Source organism: Hylobates moloch, unplaced genomic scaffold, assembly GCF_009828535.3.
Source record: "Hylobates moloch isolate HMO894 unplaced genomic scaffold, HMol_V3 SCAFFOLD_1, whole genome shotgun sequence".
Lineage (NCBI taxonomy): Eukaryota > Metazoa > Chordata > Mammalia > Primates > Hylobatidae > Hylobates > Hylobates moloch.
The window spans coordinates 176,732,114-176,754,614 of NW_026652276.1; the positions used below are offsets into that span (position 1 = coordinate 176,732,114).

At 36.7% G+C, this 22,501-nt stretch overlaps 1 pseudogene; it reads left to right on the forward strand.

Moving 5' to 3' along the window:
• Positions 1-6,113: 6,113 nt before the first annotated feature.
• LOC116810888 (elongation factor 1-delta-like) lies at positions 6,114-10,621 on the forward strand (annotated as a pseudogene).
• The last annotated feature ends 11,880 nt before the right edge of the window (positions 10,622-22,501 follow it).

The following is a 22,501-nucleotide window of genomic DNA, read 5'->3' on the forward strand; positions in this document are numbered from 1 at the left end:
TATCTCAAAATAATAAAAGCTATGCATGACAAACCCACAGTCAATATCATACTGAATGGGCAAAAACTGGAAGCAATCCCTTTGAAAACTGGCACAAGACAGGGATGCCCTCTCTCACCACTCCTATTCAACATAGTGTTGGAAGTTCTGGAGAGGGCAATTAGGCAGGAGAAGGAAATAAAGGGTATTCAATTAGGAAAAGAGGAAGTCAAATTGTCCCTGTTTGCAGATGACATGATTGTATATCTAGAAAACCGCATCGTCTCAGACCAAAATCTCCTTAAGTGGATAAGCAACTTCAGCAAAATCTCAGCATACAAAACCAATGTGCAAAAATCACAAGCATTCTTATACACCAATAACAGACAAACAGAGAGCCAAATCATGAGTGAACTCCCATTCATAATTGCTTCAAAGAGAATAAAATACCTAGGAATCCAACTTACAAGGGATGTGAAGGACCTCTTCAAGGAGAACTACAAACAACTCTCAATGAATAAAAGAAGATACAAACAAATGGAAGAACATTACATGCTCATGGGTAGGAAGAATCAATATCGTGAAAATGGCCATACTGCCCAAGGTAATTTATAGATTCAATGCCATCCCCATCTAGCTACCAATGACTTTCTTCACAGAATTGGAAAAAAACTACTTTAAAGTTCACATGGAACCCAAAAAGAGACAGCATTGCCAAGTCAATCCTAAGCCGAAAGAACAAAGCTGGAGGCATCACTTCAAACTATACTACATCACTTCAAACTATACTACAAGGCTACAGTAACCAAAACAGCATGGTACTGGTACTGCAACAGAGACATAGATCAATGGATCAGAACACAGCCCTCAGAAATAATGCTGCATATCTACAACTATCTGATCTTTGACAAACCTGACAAAAACAAGCAATGGGGAAAGGATTCCCTATTTAATAAATGGTGCTGGGAAAACTGGCTAGCCATATGTAGAAAGCTGAAACTGGATCCCTTCCTTACACCTTATACAAAAATTAATTCAAGATGGATTAAAGACTTACATGTTAGACCTAAAACCATAAAAACCCTAGAAGAAAACCTAGGCAATACCATTCAGGACATAGGCATGGGCAAGGACTTCATGTCTAAAACACCAAAAGCAATTTCAACAAAAGCCAAAATAGACAAATCGGATCTAATTAAACTAAAGAGCTTCTGCACAGCAAAAGAAACTACCATCAGAGTGAACAGGCAACCTACAAAATGGGAGAAAATTTTCACAACCTACTCATCTGACCAAGGGGTGATATCCAGAATCTACAACGAACTCAAACAAATTTACAAGAAAAAAACAAACAACCCCATCAAAAAGTGGGCGAAGGACATGAACAGACACTTCTCAAAAGAAGACATTTATGCAGCCAAAAAACACATGAAAAAATGCTCATCATCACTGGCCATCAGAGAAATGCAAATCAAAACCACAATGAGATACCATCTCACACCAGTTAGAATGGCCATCATTCAAAAGTCAGGAACCAACAGGTGCTGGAGAGGATGTGGAGAAACAGGAACACTTTTACACTGTTGGTGGGACTGTAAACTAGTTCAACCATTGTGGAAGTCAGTGTGGTGATTCCTCAGGGATCTAGAACTAGAAATACCATTCGACCCAGCCATCCCATTACTGGGTATATACCCAAAGGACTATAAATCATGCTGCTATAAAGACACACGCACACTTATGTTTACTGCAGCACTATTCACAATAGCAAAAACTTGGAACCAACCCAAATGTCCAACAATGATAGACTGGATTAAGAAAATGTGGCACATATACACCATGGAATACTATGCAGCCATAAAAAATGATGAGTTCATGTCCTTTGTAGGGACATGGATGAAACCGTAAACCATCATTCTCAGTAAACTATCACAAGGACAAAAAACCAAACACCACATGTTCTCACTCATAGGTAGGAATTGAACAATGAGAACACATGGACACAGAAAGGGGAACATCACACTCCGGGGACTATTCCATAGTTTATCTCTTGGAAATTTTGATTTTATAAGCAATTCTTATCCTCTTAGGTATGAAAATTAAGTAATATGCACTTCCAAAGTCTTAAAATGATTTCTGTTCATCAACAAGAATCTTTTATTTTGATTTCATTAAAGCACCTGCACTTGATCATTGTATCCACTAGAAAATAAGATGTTACATATAAACATATAATAAAATCATTCTTCAAAAAAAAAAAAGACTAGACAGCTGTCTGAGAGGCTCCCATCCATCCCTCCTTTTCTTTACTTTAGAATCAGACTTGTGCCATGGTTTTATAGCCATACAAGCCTTCTCTGGCATCCTATATCCTTTCATACAAGTTTCTTACATGAAATCTGGATATTTTTATTCCCACTTTGGCATCTACTTCTCTAAGGACTAAGGTTATTCTATTCCATGTATGCTTGCTCATTCTCACCTCTGTCCTTCACAGATATTTCCCACAACCAATATCTTACACTCCAAATTCCATATCGGCATCTGCTTTCTAGAGATCCAAAATGGACACATATTTTTGAGTGAAACTCAACAGGAAAGCTTAAAATTGGAAGTTCATAAAATGGATCTCTTGTCATTGAAGCAAGATTCATAGTCCAAGGTTTCCTTTCTCACTTCCACTCCCATCCCACTGCTACCTCCAGTGCCAACATCTTTAAGAAATGTTTCTGAATGTGGGGAACACAGTTAGAATAATACCAGAAGATATTCCTAACACATTAAATGCTATAATTTTATAGCATCTAAATGGATCCAGTGAAGTCCGTATGAGGTCTTTGTAGTATCCCCTCCACCGGCAATCTGAAATTTTCCCTAGAATTATCCTGCTCCTTGCACACATACACAAAAAAAATCCCTTCAGAGTCATCAAAAGTTATTTCTATTTGATAGAAATTGATTTTGCTTCTTTAAAGCTTCAAATTTCAACTGAGTTTATAGAAATAGACTTCCTTCTTCCTATGCATCTCAACAAAGTCTTCTTAAAAAAAGTCAGAAAAAGGGTAATATTAGTTCTGGGATGGTCTAAGACTCACTGAAATAATTTCATAGTTTTGGAAAATGGACATCTAACTGCTTGTGTACATACAGGAAAGGACCCAACATATGAAATCCATTAATGTTAAGGCCTTTCTTTGAGAAAGCAGGAAACTGCTGTCTTAAGGATACAGGCAATAGATTTTCCGTGGGTATAAATCCTGAAATAAATTTTTATCATAAAGTATCAATTTTTAATTTAAACTAAGTATGGTAATCACCTAGAGTTTTTATTTTAGAACATAAAATTTAATTGTAATAAGATAATTAGAATATAATTTTAAATATTAATTTAATGGCACAAGCTCTATTTTTTTATATTATCTTTCAAGGAAATACTTCATATCTTTCCTTAAGTTTTTATTGTAAAATCTGTCATAAAACTTCCAACCATGTCATAAGGTTATAAATGAGAAGTAAGCAAAGGATAAGTTTCAGAAAGAGTTGGACATTTTATCAGTGGAATAAAAAGTTATATGCAATAATGACTTACTTCTTTCACATAGGTGAGGGAATCAGATATTCAGTTACATCAAATTTTTCATATCACTGATATTTACTATTTCAAGTGGCAAAAGTCTACTATACATTTCCCTTTTTAAGTTTATTTAATCTCTCATTTCTTTGTTAGAGATTTACTCTCTCCTGGCCCTACTTGTTTATTTTCTTGAACTGTCTGTTCTTTGGGATATTAGCCAGATTTATTAAAGATTATATTAGAGACAGTAAAAGAAGGACAAGAAAAAAAATTCCTTTCATGTAAAAATTACTCGTTTGGAGTCCCTTTCTGTAACGTGAAGGGAAGTGTGCAGAGACCACTTCACTTGATTTCATTTTTAACTTTTCACATTTCAGTGAAAAGCTTTATGTTCAGTATCTACAGAGATTCTCACTGGTTAGCCTGAGCCTTACCTTAGGCTAATTTCAATTATAAGGATAATGAAGTAATTGTCATTTGTGCATCTATTTCTGTGCTGCGTACATGTGTGCTTGTGTTCCAATGTATGTATGGTTAGAGCAAAGGAAAGTCTGGAGCAAAGAAGAGGAAAGAGAGACAAAAGAAATACAGCATTTCTAAATGATGACAACAAAAATGTGCATAGAAATGATACAGCAAATAGATTCGGGTAGATATATAATAAAGAAGGTCCCTCAAACAACTGCCCTATTCATATGATCATTAAGGACTTTAATAAAATAGATAAAGCAATACAGCTTGACACGAACAGACTTTCAGATTCTTTGAATAACAAGGATCAAATCTGAAATCATATTGTGTCACTGGTCCATGGAGCTTTTGATTAGTTTCCTTTTCAGTTTGATCTGGAATGCAAATTGCTCAGACCCATTCACTATTGTAAGCATTAAAAAGGGCTGTTTGTTCACTTTATTTTGACATGTCATCACTTTTCTGGGCTCATTAGGAAGATAAACATTATCTATACTTGTGAGCTATAGTCAGCTCAGCAGGTATTTAAAACATTAAAGGTATGTGTTCCTTTTCAAAGGAAAAGAAGCTGTGCCAGCAGTAACTCTTTATGTCTGGAGTAAATAGGAATTATAACATCTTTTGTGGTAGCCAATTGGTCACCTAGAGTTTTACATATAACCCTGGTTGGGTTACAAAGCTTTAATCATATTATGTATTTTGTTTTTCTATTTCAGGTTCAAATAATTAATATGCTATTAATTTATTAAATTGTTTTTCATTTGCGTAATCTAGGAAAATGTTCATATTTTATTACCAATATAGGTGCTATTGTCCCTCCTCTATAAAGACTTTCCTGACTCCAAGCTATCTTCTTCGATCAAAGTTTAACTTGTTTCTTCTACCATTAGTTTGTCATATTCTTACCTTGCACTGTAATTCCTTTGCCTATACATATATTATATCCACAAATAGATTTTAAGATATCTGAAAGTCATCTATCCAAAATCTCTTTATATTCTTCAACTTTTCAAGTTTTTCATTCATTGACAATTGATAAAATTTTGCAACACAAATTTTCTCAACATACAAGATTTTTTTCTATGTAACTATCTTGCTCTGTATTTTTACTGGGGCTACATTCTGATAATACAAAGATACTAAATACAATAAAAAATTATTTTCATCTTTAATGACCCTACACCCTAATTTACAAATCAAATACCACAAGGTCTAGAGATGAGGGCCAATTACTTATATATTTATAAGTAGTTTTTCTAAATATATGCATTATATGTGGATTAAAAACGATGTATCATCTAAAAGAAAGCCCACCTGAAAACATAAAATAGAATCAAGGCATTCAGTCTCCCAGCTGCACAGTATTCATTATTCTTACCATTAGGTTCTTCAACTGTAAAATTAAGGATTTGGAATGTCAAGAAACATGGATGCTGAAAGTTCCTGAGTATTATCTCCTGAAAAAAAATCATCTGTAGTAATCTATTGCCATATTGCTAGTTCATTCAACCCATATTTATTGAGTGCATACCATAATTTAGTCATCCTTAAAAGTGTATGGAATATTACAATGAAAAAAAGAATCCTTAAATTGGAGTTTACATTACTGACATGGTTTGACTGTGTCCCCACCCAAATCTCATCTTGAATTGTAGTTCCTTCCCATAATCCCCATGTGTCGTGGGAGGGATCTGGTGGGAGGTAATTGAATCATGGGGGCAGTTATTCTCATGCTGTTGTGATAGTGAGTGAGTTCTCATGAGATTTGATGGTGTTATAAACATCTGCCATTTCCCCTGCTTACACTCACCCCATCCTGCCACCCTGTTAAGAAGGTGCCTGCTTCTCCTTTCCCTTCTGCCATGATTGTAAGTTTCCTGAGGCCCCCCTAGACCTGCAGATTTGTGAGTCAATCAAACCTGTTTCCTTTATAAATTACCCAGTCTTGGGCAGTTTTTTTATAGCAGCGTGAGAACGGACTAATGCAATTACATTCCTGTCAGTGTGGAGAGTGTGGGTGTGTGTGTGTGCACGCACGTGCGTGTGTGTGTGTGGTGCTGGGGCAAGAATCAAAAACTGAGTACGTAAGATGTCAAGTTGTAAGAAGTCAAAGAAAAAATTAATTAAGGTAAGTAAAGAATGATGGAGAGATGGTAGAGAATGATGGAGATGGGATGCTAATATAAACAGAATTGCTAGGAAAGGATTTAATGATGAAATTTCATTTAAGGAGAAACTTGAATGAAAGCATTTGACTCTTCAATGGACCAAAGTCCCAGGAACAGTCAATAGCAAGGACCCAAGTATAGACCCGCTTAATGTGATTAAAAAATAGCAGGTGACTTGGTATTGCCGACGCATCTGAGCAAGGGGAAATATGTCAGAAAATACAATTGGAAAGACATCCAGGTGTCTGATCATAGGACCTTGCAGAACGCATACAGAACTTCAGATTATATTCTGAGTATTATCAGTCTTTGAAAAGTTGGAACAGTTGAGTTTAAATAACTGCTGGGTTGACTCTCACAGTGTAAATCATGTTTTATCATTGAAGTATTTAAGACAGTTTCTTTTAACCATTATATTTATTGCATAAGTTAGATATTTGCGAAGATAATATGCTAGATTGTGAAATAAACAATTATGCAATAAACGTAATGATTAAAATAGACCGTCAAATACTGCAATAATAAAATATGGTTTAGACTGTGAGCAACTCAGCAGTTATTTAAAACATTGCATATATGTGCTCCTTTTCAAAATATGTAATTAAATCCTAACAGGGACTTTGAATCTTAGGGACGAATCCGACAATACAAAGATAGTTTGTTAGTTTTGTTGTTGTTACCTTCTTTTAAATGATGGAATTGAGTACTGTGGAACCTCAAAAGGGTTTATGACCCTGCAGCCAAGGCTGTGGCACTAGCAGTGACCTTAAGGGAGAGTATTCCTCAACTAGGAATTTGGGAGCTCTAATTGAACCACGTGCATGACATATTCCAGCTATATTTTCACTGGAAATCTTCTTTGGTCTCTTTTTTGCAACCGAAGCACTCCAAAAACCAGGTACTCTACACATTTAAGAGCCATTACAGCCAGATGCAACTTGTAATACCAAATAAATGTAAACTAGAAACTAGAGGAATTTAATTGGCTCTGATTGGACCAGATGTCTAATCCTCAAGCAATAAGCCATGAAATGGAGACCAAATTCTCTGAATTCAGAGCTTTACTCAGTGGTTTTTGAAAAAAAAAAAAAAAATTAGCAAAGCAGGCACCCCAAAAATCTCTGGTAGAGTTATAATTTGAAAGCATCTAAGATTATGCAAATATTTTTAGAGGGTATTTTATTTTAGTATGTATATCCAAGCTTCTCTGTAGGCTGTGGTAGTTGGTATAACTAATAAAATATATTTGATGTCACTGCAGAGGGGAATCCACCTAAAACTATATAAACCCTACAGAAATTTAGAACGAAAAAATTCCACAGTAGTTTCTGATCATAAATTATGCTGAATTAAATCCACAATTTTCTGTGCTGCCATAACTTTCCTCTAAAAACAGCATAACCTCTCAAAAGTTAGGCTTTAAGTAACATGAAATTCTTGTTACTGTAATTGTCTATTTCTCATTTATCTGTTTGACATTAATGCCACTATTTCATATCCAAATCTTTGCTTTACTGTTTATGTTTTGGAAGTTTCTTTCTTGCTCATGATTAATAAATGTATAAAAATAGATGGTGTACACAGTGGTACTTACACCATCCCTTAATCAGCCATGCTATGTCTCTATTTGTCTCTCCTTCTAGGGTGAAGTAATTTCTTGAAAAATATTTTCCATGTTTCTCTGTTCCTCATCTTCTGCCAATGTGCTGGCAACATGATTCCTTAAGTATCTCACAAGACTTGCAATGATGGCTATGAACCCAGCCAAGCAGAGGAAGGCAGCTTCTTCAGAAGCTTAAAATAAATTTGGTCTCATAAAATAATAAAGGAATGGGACACACAATTCACTTACAGCCTTTGCCTTTAGAGAAAGGCATATTCTTTGGTGTGAGGTAAAGAATCAAATCAACATTATATTATCTCTGTGTAAATCAATCATATGACAGCAGTGATTAAGAAACTTGAATACAAGAACACTTTATATAAATAAAATAAAGAATTATTGACTCCAAATTCAGCTGAGCTGCATTTCTAAACCCTTTCATGGTGCAAACAAAATCTTTAAGCACTTGATTCTTAGCCTCTCTCCTCATTCTTCTAGGAGGATTCCAGCTGTGATTTGTCAGATTTTATGACATTATTATCAGATCTGGACTGGCTGTACTAATTATTCTCCTGAAAGATGCCAAGCTTTGATCATGCAATAACAATATTTTGTTTCTATTGAAATGATTTTAAAAACTGATTCCATCATACTGTTTCTTTTGCTTATTGTTTGTTTGTAGTAGAAAATGGAGTTTGTTTTGGTACAATTTTGGGATGCATGACAAATGCTCCTTTGAACAGTGTATAAACATGCATAGACCATAAAGGGATAAATTGTCGAAGACTCAAAGTCTGTTACTCTTGGCTTCTTGGTCTTTTCAAATTTGTGTGGTACAAGGAGCCTCCAGCTACCTTTATTTTGTTGCTACTACTACTGCCAAATATAGCAAAACTAAGACACATTGCTTCGAGTTATGTCCTAGTAGTTTGTGTTAGTGTTGTAACTTAGCTTCTCTATTCTAGTTCATTCTCATAGCTCTGTGGATATCTTGACGTTTTCCATACTAATCATGGTCATAAATATCCTATAGAAAATAATTATGTACAATAATTATTGCTCTGTTATTATGAAACAGTTTCATTCCATGGCTAAGATTTTTTTTTTGTAAACAGTCCTTGAAATTTAATTATATGTTAGTCACTCCGATAAAACAGTTAACAGACCAAATACTTTTGAGGTAAGTGCAACCAACTCATATTAAACAATGATGTCTTACTCTCACGCTTTCCCTGAACTTCCACATCAGTTAACAAACCTGGTTGTTTATCAAACTTAATGCATTAGTGCTTCTCAATTTTAACGTTTGTACAAAATACCTGGGGATCTTACTAAAGTGCAAATTCTGTTTTAGAAGGGCTAGGCTGTGACCTGAAATTCTAATTTTCAAACAGTGATACCCATGCTGCCTTTTCAAGCTCTAGATTCTATGCTTATTAAAGAATGGAACCAGAAAATTGGCTTACAACCCAGATTCTTGGGCTCTGTACCTCACTTACTAAATCAGAATCTCCACACAAACCTATTGTTTTAAAAATTCCTCTATTAAGTCTGATGGCTAGCAAAGCGATGAACCACGAATTACGAAACACAATGTAAAGAGGCTCAAGAGGTTAAGCCACAATGTCCAGTTTCTAATGAACTATTCTCATGTCTAATTTTCCCCTTAAACGTTGGGGGAAGCTGGTCTAATTAAGAACTCTTCAGAATTAGGCTTCTAAAATAGTGGCCTGCCTGAGAATTCAGTACTTACTCAGAAAACACCTTTTCCCTCGGCCATTCTCTTAATCTAAGATAGGACATTTCTCAGAGCAAGCCTCCAGAAGCCAATGGACACTGTGATGATAGAGATGGGCTGAAAGTGACCTTCCCCACCTCTAACCATTTCTGTGTTTTCATAGCATCTAAGAGCAGGCTTAGGATCTGAGGCAGTTCCCAGAGCAGCTAATTCCATCATGCACAATTTCTTAATGTAAATGAAAACTTGTCATAGTCCATTATATAGAGGGCTTCCAATTTGATTAACAATATCTGTAATACTGGCCCTTTCCTCAGGCGTCACGCGCCCGCCTATTCCTCCTCTCTGGTCGCCGCGTCCTTGGCTGGCGTCAGAAAAACGGCTACAAACTGCCTAGTACATGAGAAGATCTGGTTCGACAAATTCAAACATGACGATGCAGAAAGGAAATTCTAGGAGCAGTTAAACAGGACTGTGGCCGGCGCCTCCCGCCAGAGCTCAGGCCCCGGGGCCTCCAGTTGCCCCAGTGGCCCGACGTCCGGAGCACCAGCCTGGAAGTGCAGAACCAGAGCCTGCGAGGCGTGGTGCAGGAGCTGCAGCAGGCCGTCTCCAAGCCACAGCCCCGCAGACCCAGCACGTGTCCTCCACGCGCCAAGTGGAACCCCCGGCCAAGAAGCCTGCCACACCAGCAGAGGATGATGAGGACGATGACATTGACCTGTTTAGCAGCGACATTGAGGAGGAGGACAAGGAGGCAGTGCGGCTGCGGGAGGAGTGGCTGCGGCAGTACGCAGAGAAGAAGGTTAAGAAGCCGGCGCTGGTGGCCCAGTTCTCCATCCTGCGGGACGTCAAGCCTTGGGATGATGAGACGGACATGGCCCAGCTGAAGGCCTGTGTGTGCTCCATCTAGCTGGACGGAGTGGTCTGGGGGCTCCAAGCTGGTGCCCGTGGGCTACGCTATCTGGAAGCTGCAGATTCAGTGTGTGGCAGGGGATGACAAGGTGGGGACAGACTTGCTAGAAGAGGAGGTCACCAAGTTTGAGTAGCATGTGTAGGGTGTCGACACCGCAGCTTTCAACAAGATCTGAAGCCTGTGTGTGTGTGTGTGTGCGTGCACGCGTGCACGCGTGTGTGAGGCCCTGCCACGATTAAAAACTGCGACCAGCAAAACAAAACAAGCAAACAAAAAACCAGTATCTAATACTGATAATTTGTTTCTGACATTTTTCAAATATCCTATGATACTGTAATAAATACCTTTATGCATCAATCTTTGTCTAATTTTTTAATTCTTTAAAGTATTTTCTAATAGATGAAATACTTGATCAAATTATTTTGCGGCTATTATTAAACAGTCAAACAGAGTTGTAAAGAGGTTGCACCAATTTATAATTCTAGCAGGACCATAGAGAAATGTCTCTTTTACTTCATCCTTGCTAACAGTGAGGCAGCAATTTAAATTGTGCCATCAGTTTTTGAACTTTACTAACTTGGTAGGAAAAGTTAGGAGTATTAAATTGCATATCTTTTACTACTGATATTCAACATTTTAATACATATTAACCATGTGAATTTCTATGTTTAAAATTATTTTTCATACCCTAATGTGTGTGTGTATATATATATATAAATATATATATACACATATAATCTTTATTTGTGTTTATCTGCATTCATTTATTTTAATAATAGTAACAATAATACATACAGGCCAGGGATTGTGCCAAGACCTTTACAGTTTTCATTATATTTAATTCTCACAATAAGACCATGATATCGACACATTATCTCTATTCTACAGACAAGGGCACAGAGACGTGGAGAAGCTGATATACGTGCCCAAAGCCACACTCTTAGTTTAAATTGAGATGAGAGTTTAACATGGGTTTGACTGACCCAGAGCAGACCCTCAAACAATGCTCTGTGAAATTTAATGCAAACAGTGTTCCTAGTTTATTGTTTCCTTTTCATTTTATTCTTTGGACCAATATTACTTTTCAATTTGCATGTAGAAAATGCTTTGTGACTTTCTCTACCCTTTTGTTTTTAATTGTTGTTTTGTTTGCTTACTTTGTTGTCAGTTTAAAATAACAGTTCATATAAATCCATCTTTCTCTTCCTTCTCCCCAAGGACTGTGACAGCCTAGCATGATAGCTAAGGCAAAGGCAAGTCTAAACTTATTAAGCCTGCCCTGATGGTTCATAGCCCAAGACAACTCACACCCTATCCATAGATTTTTCTCTGTTTCCCTGGGGGAATCTGTTTCCTGGGTGAGCAAACTCACAGCTGACTCCTCATGTGCCCATATTAGGAGAGTGTACTCATCCACTGAATCACCGATCACTGCATGTGATGCAGTGGCTTTGTTGTGTTCTGGGCTCCCTGTTTAGCCCCTCATGGAAAACTGCTACTCACTGATTTTCTTCCAATATTTGCCAACATAGAGTACCAGTGGTGTCAAAATTACACTACAAACCAGCCAGTTCCTTTTTATTATATCTTAACACTAGGCAGTGTTAATTAGACCTTCCTCTTTTTCCTTTGTACTTGCAGTTTTGCTTATTTTAAAATACATATGGTGCAAGACTGTTATTCCTCATGCTATTAATATATATACAAGTACTGTTTGAATACAAATAGTATTATTTGTATACTATTATATTAGTGTGATAGTTTATACACAAAGTACTATTTGAATTTGAAAAATAAACTAATATTTTCATTTCACTATTACTCCATATCATTTTATTAAGCGAGAGTATGAAAAAACAAAAGGTATAATCCTATCATCTCATCAATAATTTGTAGCCATAATCTTCTAGTAGTTTTTTGTACAAATTTTAAAAGTAAAATTATGATCATCTTCTTGTGATTACTCAGAATTTGTGGTTTGGTGTCCACATTCTATCCATGTATCTTTAATCCTCTCTCACAAAACTTATCTCTTCCTCTTTTATTTTCTTTCAAAGCTTCTGACATTAGTTACTGATATCAACAATTAAGTGTAGAGCAGTTGAATTTTGCTTTCAGTATTATTAATATTACGGATTTTGCTATTGCTTTTTTAGTTGATTTCCATTCTGTTTTTATTTCATTAATTCTCTGTCCAGCTTACTAAAAATTTTAAAGAAAATTCATTGTTAATAAAAAGGGTTTCAAAATGTTTCTATTTCATCTAGCAAATAATTTTTAGATATACCTCTTATATGTGGATTTTCAGGACAATGCTTTCATCATCTCAACTTGTTAGAATTGTTTCACTGATTCTGATTAAGTTTGGGGTCCTGCAAGCAGACTCTGTGATGAAAATTTTTATGCAGACATATAGTAAAGTGTGCACTTGGGAACAACACTTCTAAGGGTATGAGGAAAGCAGGATTGGGTACTAGAGACCAAATGCAATTGTAATGCAATAGCAAAAAGAGAGGTCACCTGCCCCATAGTTTGCTCTGAGAGTAATCTGACAGAGAGGAAACTCTCACTCCTGCATTAATGAGTGAGGGGGATTCCTGGGAGGGGATAAAGCTCTGAGATCTCAGCAGCCAAAGGCCTCTCTGCTGGGAGAATAAGTACTTTGGTCCTGAATGAACAGTGCACCAAAAGAGCTATTACCACCCACTCAGATCCATTTGCTTCTTACTGTAAGTTCAACCCATCCAGGAACTACTTTTGCAAAATTCTGCTTTGTCTCATTTCCTCAGGAAACTTAAAAGTTGAAGGTGAGAGGAACAGATCATAATCTCTGTTGATGCAGCTTATCTAAAAACTCATCATATCCTTCCTTTTGATTCTTTATCTAAAAACTCATCATATCCTTCCTTTTGATTCTTCATGCCCATGGACAGAACCTCTGTTTCTCTATGTGGCATACCTGGTGAGATGCCCCTGAGCTCCCAGTCACTATGCCCTCATCAAGCCATGGCTACTGCACTTTTTCACTTATTATCAAAATTGGTCAAGAGAGTGCAAAACTAATGGTGCACTGTGTCATCCGAGTATTAGGGGTGAGCCTCCCTGTCCTGTAATATGACAGCTTCCCTACTGTCTCCTAATGATGAGGACCAATTACACCATCTGGGATGTTGATCATTTCACTTACATGCATTATTTTGGGCTCAGGATTCTGAAGTGATTGGATGGCAACTATAGCTTAAAGTTCAATTAAACTCTTACTCTGCCCCCTGGTGAGAGCATATTCCCCTCTGGAAAGCGTGTTCTCCAGATCAGGTTTTCTCAACTTTGGCACTACTGGCATTTTAATCTGGGTAACTCTTTCCTGTGGGCCCTCTAGTACATCGCAGGACATTTAGCAGCCTCCCTGGCCTCTAGCCACAAGTTTCCAGTATCACTCTTGAGTAGTGACAACCAAAAATGTCTACAGACATTGCCAAATGTACCCTGAGGGAAGGGGGTTGGGGGATGCAAAATCATCTCCAGTTGCTCTAAGCCCACAGAACCTAAAGTTGACAGAGTGAGGAATACAGATTCCCAACTGGGTCACTGGGAGTGATGCTACTTCTGTCCTTTGGTCAGGGCCCATACATTTTACTATTTGAAATAAATAGTATACAATAATGTTCGTTAATATAGAATATATACCATGTTCTCATGGAGAATTGTGCCCCATCCTTGCAGGGTATCTTCTCAAAGCTGGTCTTATATCTCTACCTTCAAAAGATTACCCTTCGCTCTATTTTTCCAGAACATCTGGGAAATTCAGGAATCAGAAAGAATAAAAAATACACTTGGTGGATCTGTGGACCTAGAGAAAATGCTGTAAGCCAGACCTTGGTCAGGATTTAGTTTATTACTAAGTTCCTATACATATCTACCTTAATTAATAGTGGTACCATGATGACATTGAGACCTGAGTTACCTGTATACACTCAGACCTTGTGTCCTACATCCAAAGTTCTTACTTCCCTCTTCTCTATACATAGTTTCCAAGTAAATAGTCATAAGTTTATTTTAGAAAACCACTGGGGCTATCATTGCTATTTATACTTGCAATGGTGTTGCAGGATCCTTCCTATGGGGACTTGTGAATTTCAGTTTTAGAGCTGGCTCAAGTCTCAGAACTAGGCATAAGAATGTGACATTTTATTGGAAAGACTGCCTTCAGCCTCCTCATCTTCCATCTTTGATATATTCTGACTGTATAGTTGACGCAGTATTCAAGTTTGCTTTCCCACTATCTTGTGCCTGGGAACACTGTTCTCTTTTTTCAATAGTTCTCCACAGGGCAGAATCATGGACTGCCATTCAGACCTTTCAACCTATTATGGTAATTGCTCCCACCTGAATTCTGATGGTTAAATGTTGCCAGCTGGCCTCTATTATATCAGGGTCATTATTACTTTCAGGGAGCCCTGTTCCTAATCAGCATTTTCTATTTTGAACCTGGCCTACAGAGAGCAACCACTGCTGAGCTTCTCAGTGATACTGATTTCCTCTCCCTAACATATTTCTTTGAAAAATTGAGTGTCCTTTTGGCCCTCCCGTGGAACATAGACTGGTAGATTTTTTAAACCTTACTTAATATAGCCATTCCAGCATGCACACCTCATTGGGCTTTTTGAACCCTTCTTCTATATTTAGCTTAGCCCATCACTTTTTCTACACTTCCAAATGCAATCATAGTAGCATGTGAGCATTGTCTCATGGGGTCCCTGCCAGGCTATTAAATCTCATATTATGGAAGAACTCTTTGTTAACCAAAATATAAGTCTCTTTACAGAGAGCCAAAGAAACATTCTGACTTTCACATTTCACCTTAAATTGGCAATCATTGACATTCAGCCTTTAGTTTGTTTCTCTAACACATCCATAGCTTCCAACAACCATTTAATTTTGTAGTACTTAGTACTTTCCCCATATCTCTCAAAGGCTTGAGAAATTTCATTAGCCCATACATTGCTTCCACAGGTATCCCATCCCACTTACCACAGGTGAGAGTTTTCATAATTGCATCACTACAGAATATCAAGAGCTACCCATACACTACTGATAATCAGAGATAGGGTCTTTGTTATCATCTGGCTGGTAGGTGATTCAATCCCCAATTGGCATTTTAGAGTTTGTTTCCTAGAGCCACACATGGCACCAGCTCTTTTAGGTCAGATTTTCTGGAAATAAAATTTGAGATGGGTATTTGTGTATGGGGTACTTATTAGGGAGCACACTCTATTCAACACCTATAAGGCTCTGAAGAAAGCAGGACTGGGCAAGGAAAAAAATTGAATTACAATGCAGTTACAGTGCTTCAGCTGAGCCCATGGGGAACTCTGGAGCTAGCATGGTTCTTCAGTGCCATCCCCATTTCAGGTAAAGAAGTATCATTAACCTTTTCTCTCCCTACATGTATAATTATCTCATGAGTCATATCACTGATTATGGGTTGTCCCAGAAAAAAGTATTTAGGTTTAAGTGAGGCAGCTGCACCTGACCACAGGTAATTTCCACGTAGGAGTGCAATGCCAAAAGTCCTGGCAGCTGGGGAAATGATAGCTTTGGTCCGGAAGGAAAAACCCAGTGGTAAACACAGCATCCACCATAGGTTTTCTTTTCTTCGGCGTTTGATGAAAACCTATTCACACCACACATGATTAACAATATCACAAAAAGCTACTCCCAGTTAAAGAACTACAGAAAACTGTTACTTATACCCCATTTAAAATTGCACAGATCTCAGTTTCTTGTCAAACGAACAACAACAAAAAAAATGCAAAGAAAATGCACAGAATTATAGCTCAAAGTAAATTCATTAGGCTTACTTCCATTATGACTTAAACATTTCAGTTGCTAAGTTTAAACATTAAAGAAATCTAGAACACAATGCAAACAAAAGTAAGGAAACAATAAATACAAATGTAAAAATCAATGATGTAGAAGAGAGGAACACATAGAGAAAATGTCAGTAGTTAAAAGATAGAAAAACCCCGTGCTAAGGTTATGTACTATATGCCCCATTTACATGAAATTCTCAAAAAGGCAAATTATAGTGACAAAGTGAATCAGCGGTGACCTCGGGCCATGGTTAGGGAAGGGTATGGGGTGGAAAGGCGCAGGAGAAAACTTTTTAGAGTGAAGTACTCTTTCACCTGTGGTGATGGTTGCACAATTATATAACTTAACTACATTCACCAAACTGTGCACTTAAAATAAATAAATAGTAATTGTTTTAAATAATACCTTAGTAAGCAAATGAGAGAAAAAATATACTCCTATAACTGGTAAATAAAGACTTTAACATTAAGGGGGAATAAAGATTTTTCTGAAGATTTCATAAAACAGAGGAGAAAGAACACATATAAAACAAAGCTTCTTTAAAATCCTTTTAAACCATCAGTTTTGCCTAACATTTCACCCCTCAAAGCAGTTGCTACATTCCTTAAATACCTTTATTCTGCCTGTAGACTTGAATCTTCTTGGAGTTTCTCCAACACCATCTTGGGCTGAGTCCTCCTGAGCTATGTTCTCTCTTAGGTAATTTTGCTCTCTCAGCTTTTGTTGTTTGCAGCCTCATCCACCAAGCGCTTTTTTTTTTTTTTTTTTTTTTCTAATCCGGGGACTACTTTGATATTCATCCGCTTTAGAACGGCAAAGACTGGGCCAGGTGCGGTGGCTTACGCCTGTAATCCCAGCACTTTGGCAGGCCGAGGCGGGCGGATCAGGAGGTGAGAAGATCCAGATCATCTTGGCTAACATGGTGAAACCCCATCTCTACTAAAAATACAAAAAATTAGCCTGGCATGCTGGTGCGTTCGTGTACTCCCAGCTACTCAAGAGGTGGAGGCAGGAGAATCGCTTGAACCCGGGAGGCAAAGGTTGCAGTGAGCCGAGATCGTGCCATTCCATTCCAGACTGGGCAACAGAGTGACTCCGTCTCAAAAAATAAAATAAATAAAATAAAAAGTAAAAAGCTATCTCTCAGATGTTGCTTTTCTTACAACTGAATGTTTAAAAAAAAGTCTATCAAAAAATAATATTTTAAAAAGATATCAAGATTTATGGAAAAATAATTGACTTCATTCACTATAAATAATATGGTTTAATTAAATGGTAGACAATGTGACAATTCACACTAAGATTTAGTTGTAAAGGGTGATTGCAAATCAGAATAATACTTTATGTTTTGGATATTTTAAAACTATTATCCTATCTCTGCCTAATATATGATCTTATTTGCTAAATAAAAGGCATAGAGAATTTTTATTAACCTATATGTGTGTTCAAATATAATGTTTTTATCCTTGAAGAGGAAATTGGAAATTGCTAAGCATAAGCAGCTTATGTTAGATGGAGTCATGACCCAGAAACTAATGTGAGAAAAAAAGCCAGGTATATAAGCAGTTTTCTCTAGCATGAAAGGAAGCTGCTTGTCAAATATCCCCAGAGGATTTTTAAACGCCCTTTCCCTCATCCTTTCAGGGCTATTATAAGCTGCTTTAGCACTTCACTGGACTCACACAAGGTTTTCTTTTCTGATTCATTTGCCAATCCAAAGCCTGCTCTATTTTGGAAGATAAATGCATTGGGAAGAATAAAATATCTATAATATTGAAGACAATTCCAAATAAGTGAAAATAAACATGCAAGCTCTGCCCTAGTAAATTTCACCACATTCTACACAGAATAAGGATTATTTCATACTTGATCTACTGTATTGGTACTAGTTTTTGCAATAGATTCTAAAAATATATGTTTTGCTAAAATATAATGCAAGCATTTACCATGAAATATGCTTATTTTGATATTAGTTATTAAGATCTTAGACATTATGATGCTGATTTCATTGAATCAAAGTCATAAGGGAAAATCTCTGGAACAAAAATTCCACTTAAAACCTATCAGGCTATTTCATACACATAGGTATTTCTCCAAACATGCTGAAGTAAGGAAAAACTCAGGAATTTTATAAAATAAAAATTAATAAATTTTCCACTTCTCACAAAACCTTCTACTACTCTAGGCAGTCACATTTAAGTAAGAAAAAAAAGAAAGAAAAAGAGACACACTTACATAGGTATAATAAAATCTCAACATCCAATCCAGTAAAAATTTAGCTCGTTTTATGAAAGATGGTTGCAGAAAATCACCAGATGCCTGTTACTGTGCTAGAAAATAAGCCGCTTCTATAGAATAGTTACTTCCATCAAACCTCTTAGACAGGCAGGAAGTTCAGTCACCAGTTCTCCCAGGTAAAGGAAAAGAGTATTCAGAACCAAACAAGCAGCAAAACTACCCTTGTTGGATGACCCATTTATTTTCTTAGATGTAGATATACTCCCCCTCAGGTCATAAATTAATGGAGCCTGTACATAAATACAGACTTTTTATTCTTTTGCCCTAAATTAAGATTTTTAGCTAACAAAATTGAAGTTGCTATAATTAAGATTTAAGTTGACATTTTATTTTCACTGTATTTAACATTTATAGTGTTAATTTGGGTACACTCAAGACATTGTTCTAAGTACTTTACCAATACTTGATATCGCCAATAATGCATACAAGAAAATAGGAAAAGAAGTGTTATACTTCATTAACTTCCTGAAGGTTACACAGCAACTGGCAAAGCCAGAACTCAATCCAGGAATTCTCCCTTCAGAGTTCATGTTCTTTACTAACTCACGATGCTGGCTATTGTTATCTAATTTTATTTTTCAAATTCATAACAAAAGTAAAAATCACTTTAAGAGAACTCAGTACCTGATTCATAATTTCTCTTTCCACTCTGTCTCCTGCCATTATCTCATATGATTCTGTGATGTCCGCTGTTAACCCATAAAGAACGATAGCCTTATGCCCAGTATGTTGACTCTTTATCTTCAGTAACACATAGAGTTAAAGGAAAGGGCCCTGGAGCTGTGCTCCTTGAGTCTGTATCCTAGTTCTGCCACTTGCAAACCATGTAACTTTACGTAAGTTACGCTCTCCGGGACTCCATTCGGGTTGTTGAGAGGATTCAGTGAGTTAAAATTCATGAAGAGCACTTAGAAATAAGCACATAAATATTGCTATTATTATTACTTGCTCTTCTCAGTACAAATGCCCACTTCGTAAAAGTGTTGAAAGTTTTAGCTCAGACTTTCTACGAAGCATTCAGCTCATTGCCAGGCACCCAGTAGGAGTTTGATAAATGGATGGGAGTTTCTTTTCTCCAAAATTCAGGCCCTCTTTCTCTCTTGCTTTCTAACTGGACTCCTTCTTTCCCAAATTTTGAAGCAATTATGCAAATTAGTTATATCTCAAAAGTTAGGTCTGAATTACACTATATCACATACAGAATAAAATTTTAAGTTTTAGAAACCATTCAACGTCCTGTGAAATTTGGCTCTAACTTCCTTTTCTTGCTTCATGTCCTTACTCTTCTTCATCCAGATACACAGTATTCCTGTCACACCAGAGAAGTCACTTATCCAAACACACTTGATACCTCTGTGCTGGTAATCATACCTTCATTTCTACTTGAATATGTTGTTGAGTTACTACCTTTAGCATTGGCCCCAATCAAAAGTTTTCTATAAGTTCTCTTCAGTTCTCTCAAGACAGTTTATTATGTCTTGATTTGTACCCTAAAAGCACACCACTTAAAATCTTCCAATAGTTCCAATCACCTCCTATTATATTCTGCAATTAGTTGTATACCAATTTGAGTCAGGTGTAAATGCCAATGTATACTCTGTCCACTAAGAACAATGCCTATAATGCAATAAATTCTCAATAAATATTTGTCATATACACAAAATATAGATTGAACACTTAATGATTCCTCAAGGACAATTTGAAAAAGGTAGCTATGTCAGAAATACAGAATGAAAACAAAAACAACATTTACATTGGAAAATTGGTTGGCATTCAACTGCTAAAAACAAATTTGGAAAAAAATAATATAAAGCAGATACTCAGTTGATGGGAGCAAGCTGGAAAATGCTATTGCCAAACCATATTTGAGAGTAATCAACTTCTCTAAACTGGCCATAAGCCTGAAGCATGATCAGGCTAACAAAGAAGAAAAGACCAGTCTTATTTTTACTGAATTGAAAACAGAGTGTGGGGAAATTTGTATTTTTTTCTGCAGAGAACAGGGTGACTTTATTCCCTCCATTAAAGTCAATTTCATGCTGAATCCTTAGCTGATACTTTAGATACTTACTGATCCCTTCAATTACTATGGAGCTTATACAGCCCATGTTTCATCCCCACCTTGCCCTGCTTTCTACTAAGTGATTTCTTACTCACCTGAATTGTAGTGTCAGTGGACCTCAGTGTAATAGCTTCCTCTATACTAAATTCATATTTCAAAGAGCTATAGGGATTTAAAGGCTAAAAAAAAAACTAAAGATAGAATTTCATTTAATTAGGAAGTATGGTCAGTCAATCTGTAAAATTTTTAAGAATCTATCAAATGTCAACTGTTATAGGATACAGAAATGTCATAAGGGAAAACAATCTCTATCCGCATGGAGCTGACAATGCAGAAAGAAGAGCAAATAAGTGTGGGTGAGATGAATGTTGTAGGCTAACACAGGATGCCGTTTATGTGCATAACTAAAGCTCACAGCCTACTTTAGGGATCAGAAAGGTATCACTCAGAAAACAATATTTAATCTAGTCTTAAAACACAAGTTGCCATTAACTGAACAAACAGAGAGGGGTAGAAAACAGGTAGAATTGGATGAGAGACTGGTCCAGGTAGTGGGAATAATGTGTGTGTACATTTTGAGATGGAAGAACAAAGAGGGACTATAGAAAGAACCAAGAGAAGGCCACCATTTTTGCAGAGGAGACTGTGAAAGAAATAATAGGATACATAAGGCTGAAGATAATGGCAAGATAATTTGAAGTCTTCTAGTTGATCAGGATTTTGGACTTGATCCTAGGAGCTCAAACTTCCCTGCTCCTTTAAGGAATGCAATTTCCCTCTGTTATGAGTGGCTATTCCCTTTACCTTTGCACTGTATCTCATCTCCTCTAGCATACCAGACTTTGTTTCTGTAATCACACACTCTCTCTTACCTAAATCATTATTTTTCCTACTGGCTCATTTTCATAAAAATATAAATACACTCTAAGAGATTACATTGTAAAACATAAAAATTAATTCCCCACAGGATCATTTTCTCTGCCCATTTCCCTGTAGCCTTTATAGAAAATCTTATCCCAACATGTATCTCTACTCACCTACACTTTCTCTACAATCCTTCTCACTTCAACATAATTTTGTCAGGATTTTGTCCCTATGCTTGGCTGAAACTACTATGGCAAAGGAATCAGTGACCTCCATACAGCATCCTCCAACTGATTCAATAGCAGACAATGAGCCTGCGTCTCATTCTTTCAATCTTGAGATGGATTACATCATTCCATTTATAACACACAATCAGCCTACTTTGGGACTGTCAGTTCAAAATGCCATATGGACTATCTTCTGCAGTCATTAAACTGCTAGGTGGTTAGTAGTTGAGAAAGTTCCAATATGTACTAGTGTTCACAGCAGAGTCATTTTTTTTTCTTTGCTTAATAGAAGAGTTTCACAGACAGTGCAACACACTTGCCCTACTCACACCTCTTTGCCCAAGTACACTAGAAATATACAGATAAGAAAATTCTGGAAAAAAAACCCTGCTAGTGCAAGTGGAGAACTATTTTCATCGTATGGTCAAACCCATACTTGATGGAACTTCCTAACTACGTAAAAAATGCTTTCTGTAGGGTAGCCAGGCCCTGCTATGTTACCTTGGAAAAAAGACACCCTGCAAAATAAATTATGAAAGGCTAAAAATATTAGAGAGGAAACTAAATACAAAATTGTAAATAAAAATAAAGATGTTATATTTTACACTCAGGAAGGGAAGAAAGGTGTATCAGCTAAAAGACATTCAATTGTGTTTTACTTAATAGAAAACTCAATATATATTATAGTATAATTTACCATTTCTCTGATAATACATGTAAGATTATATAA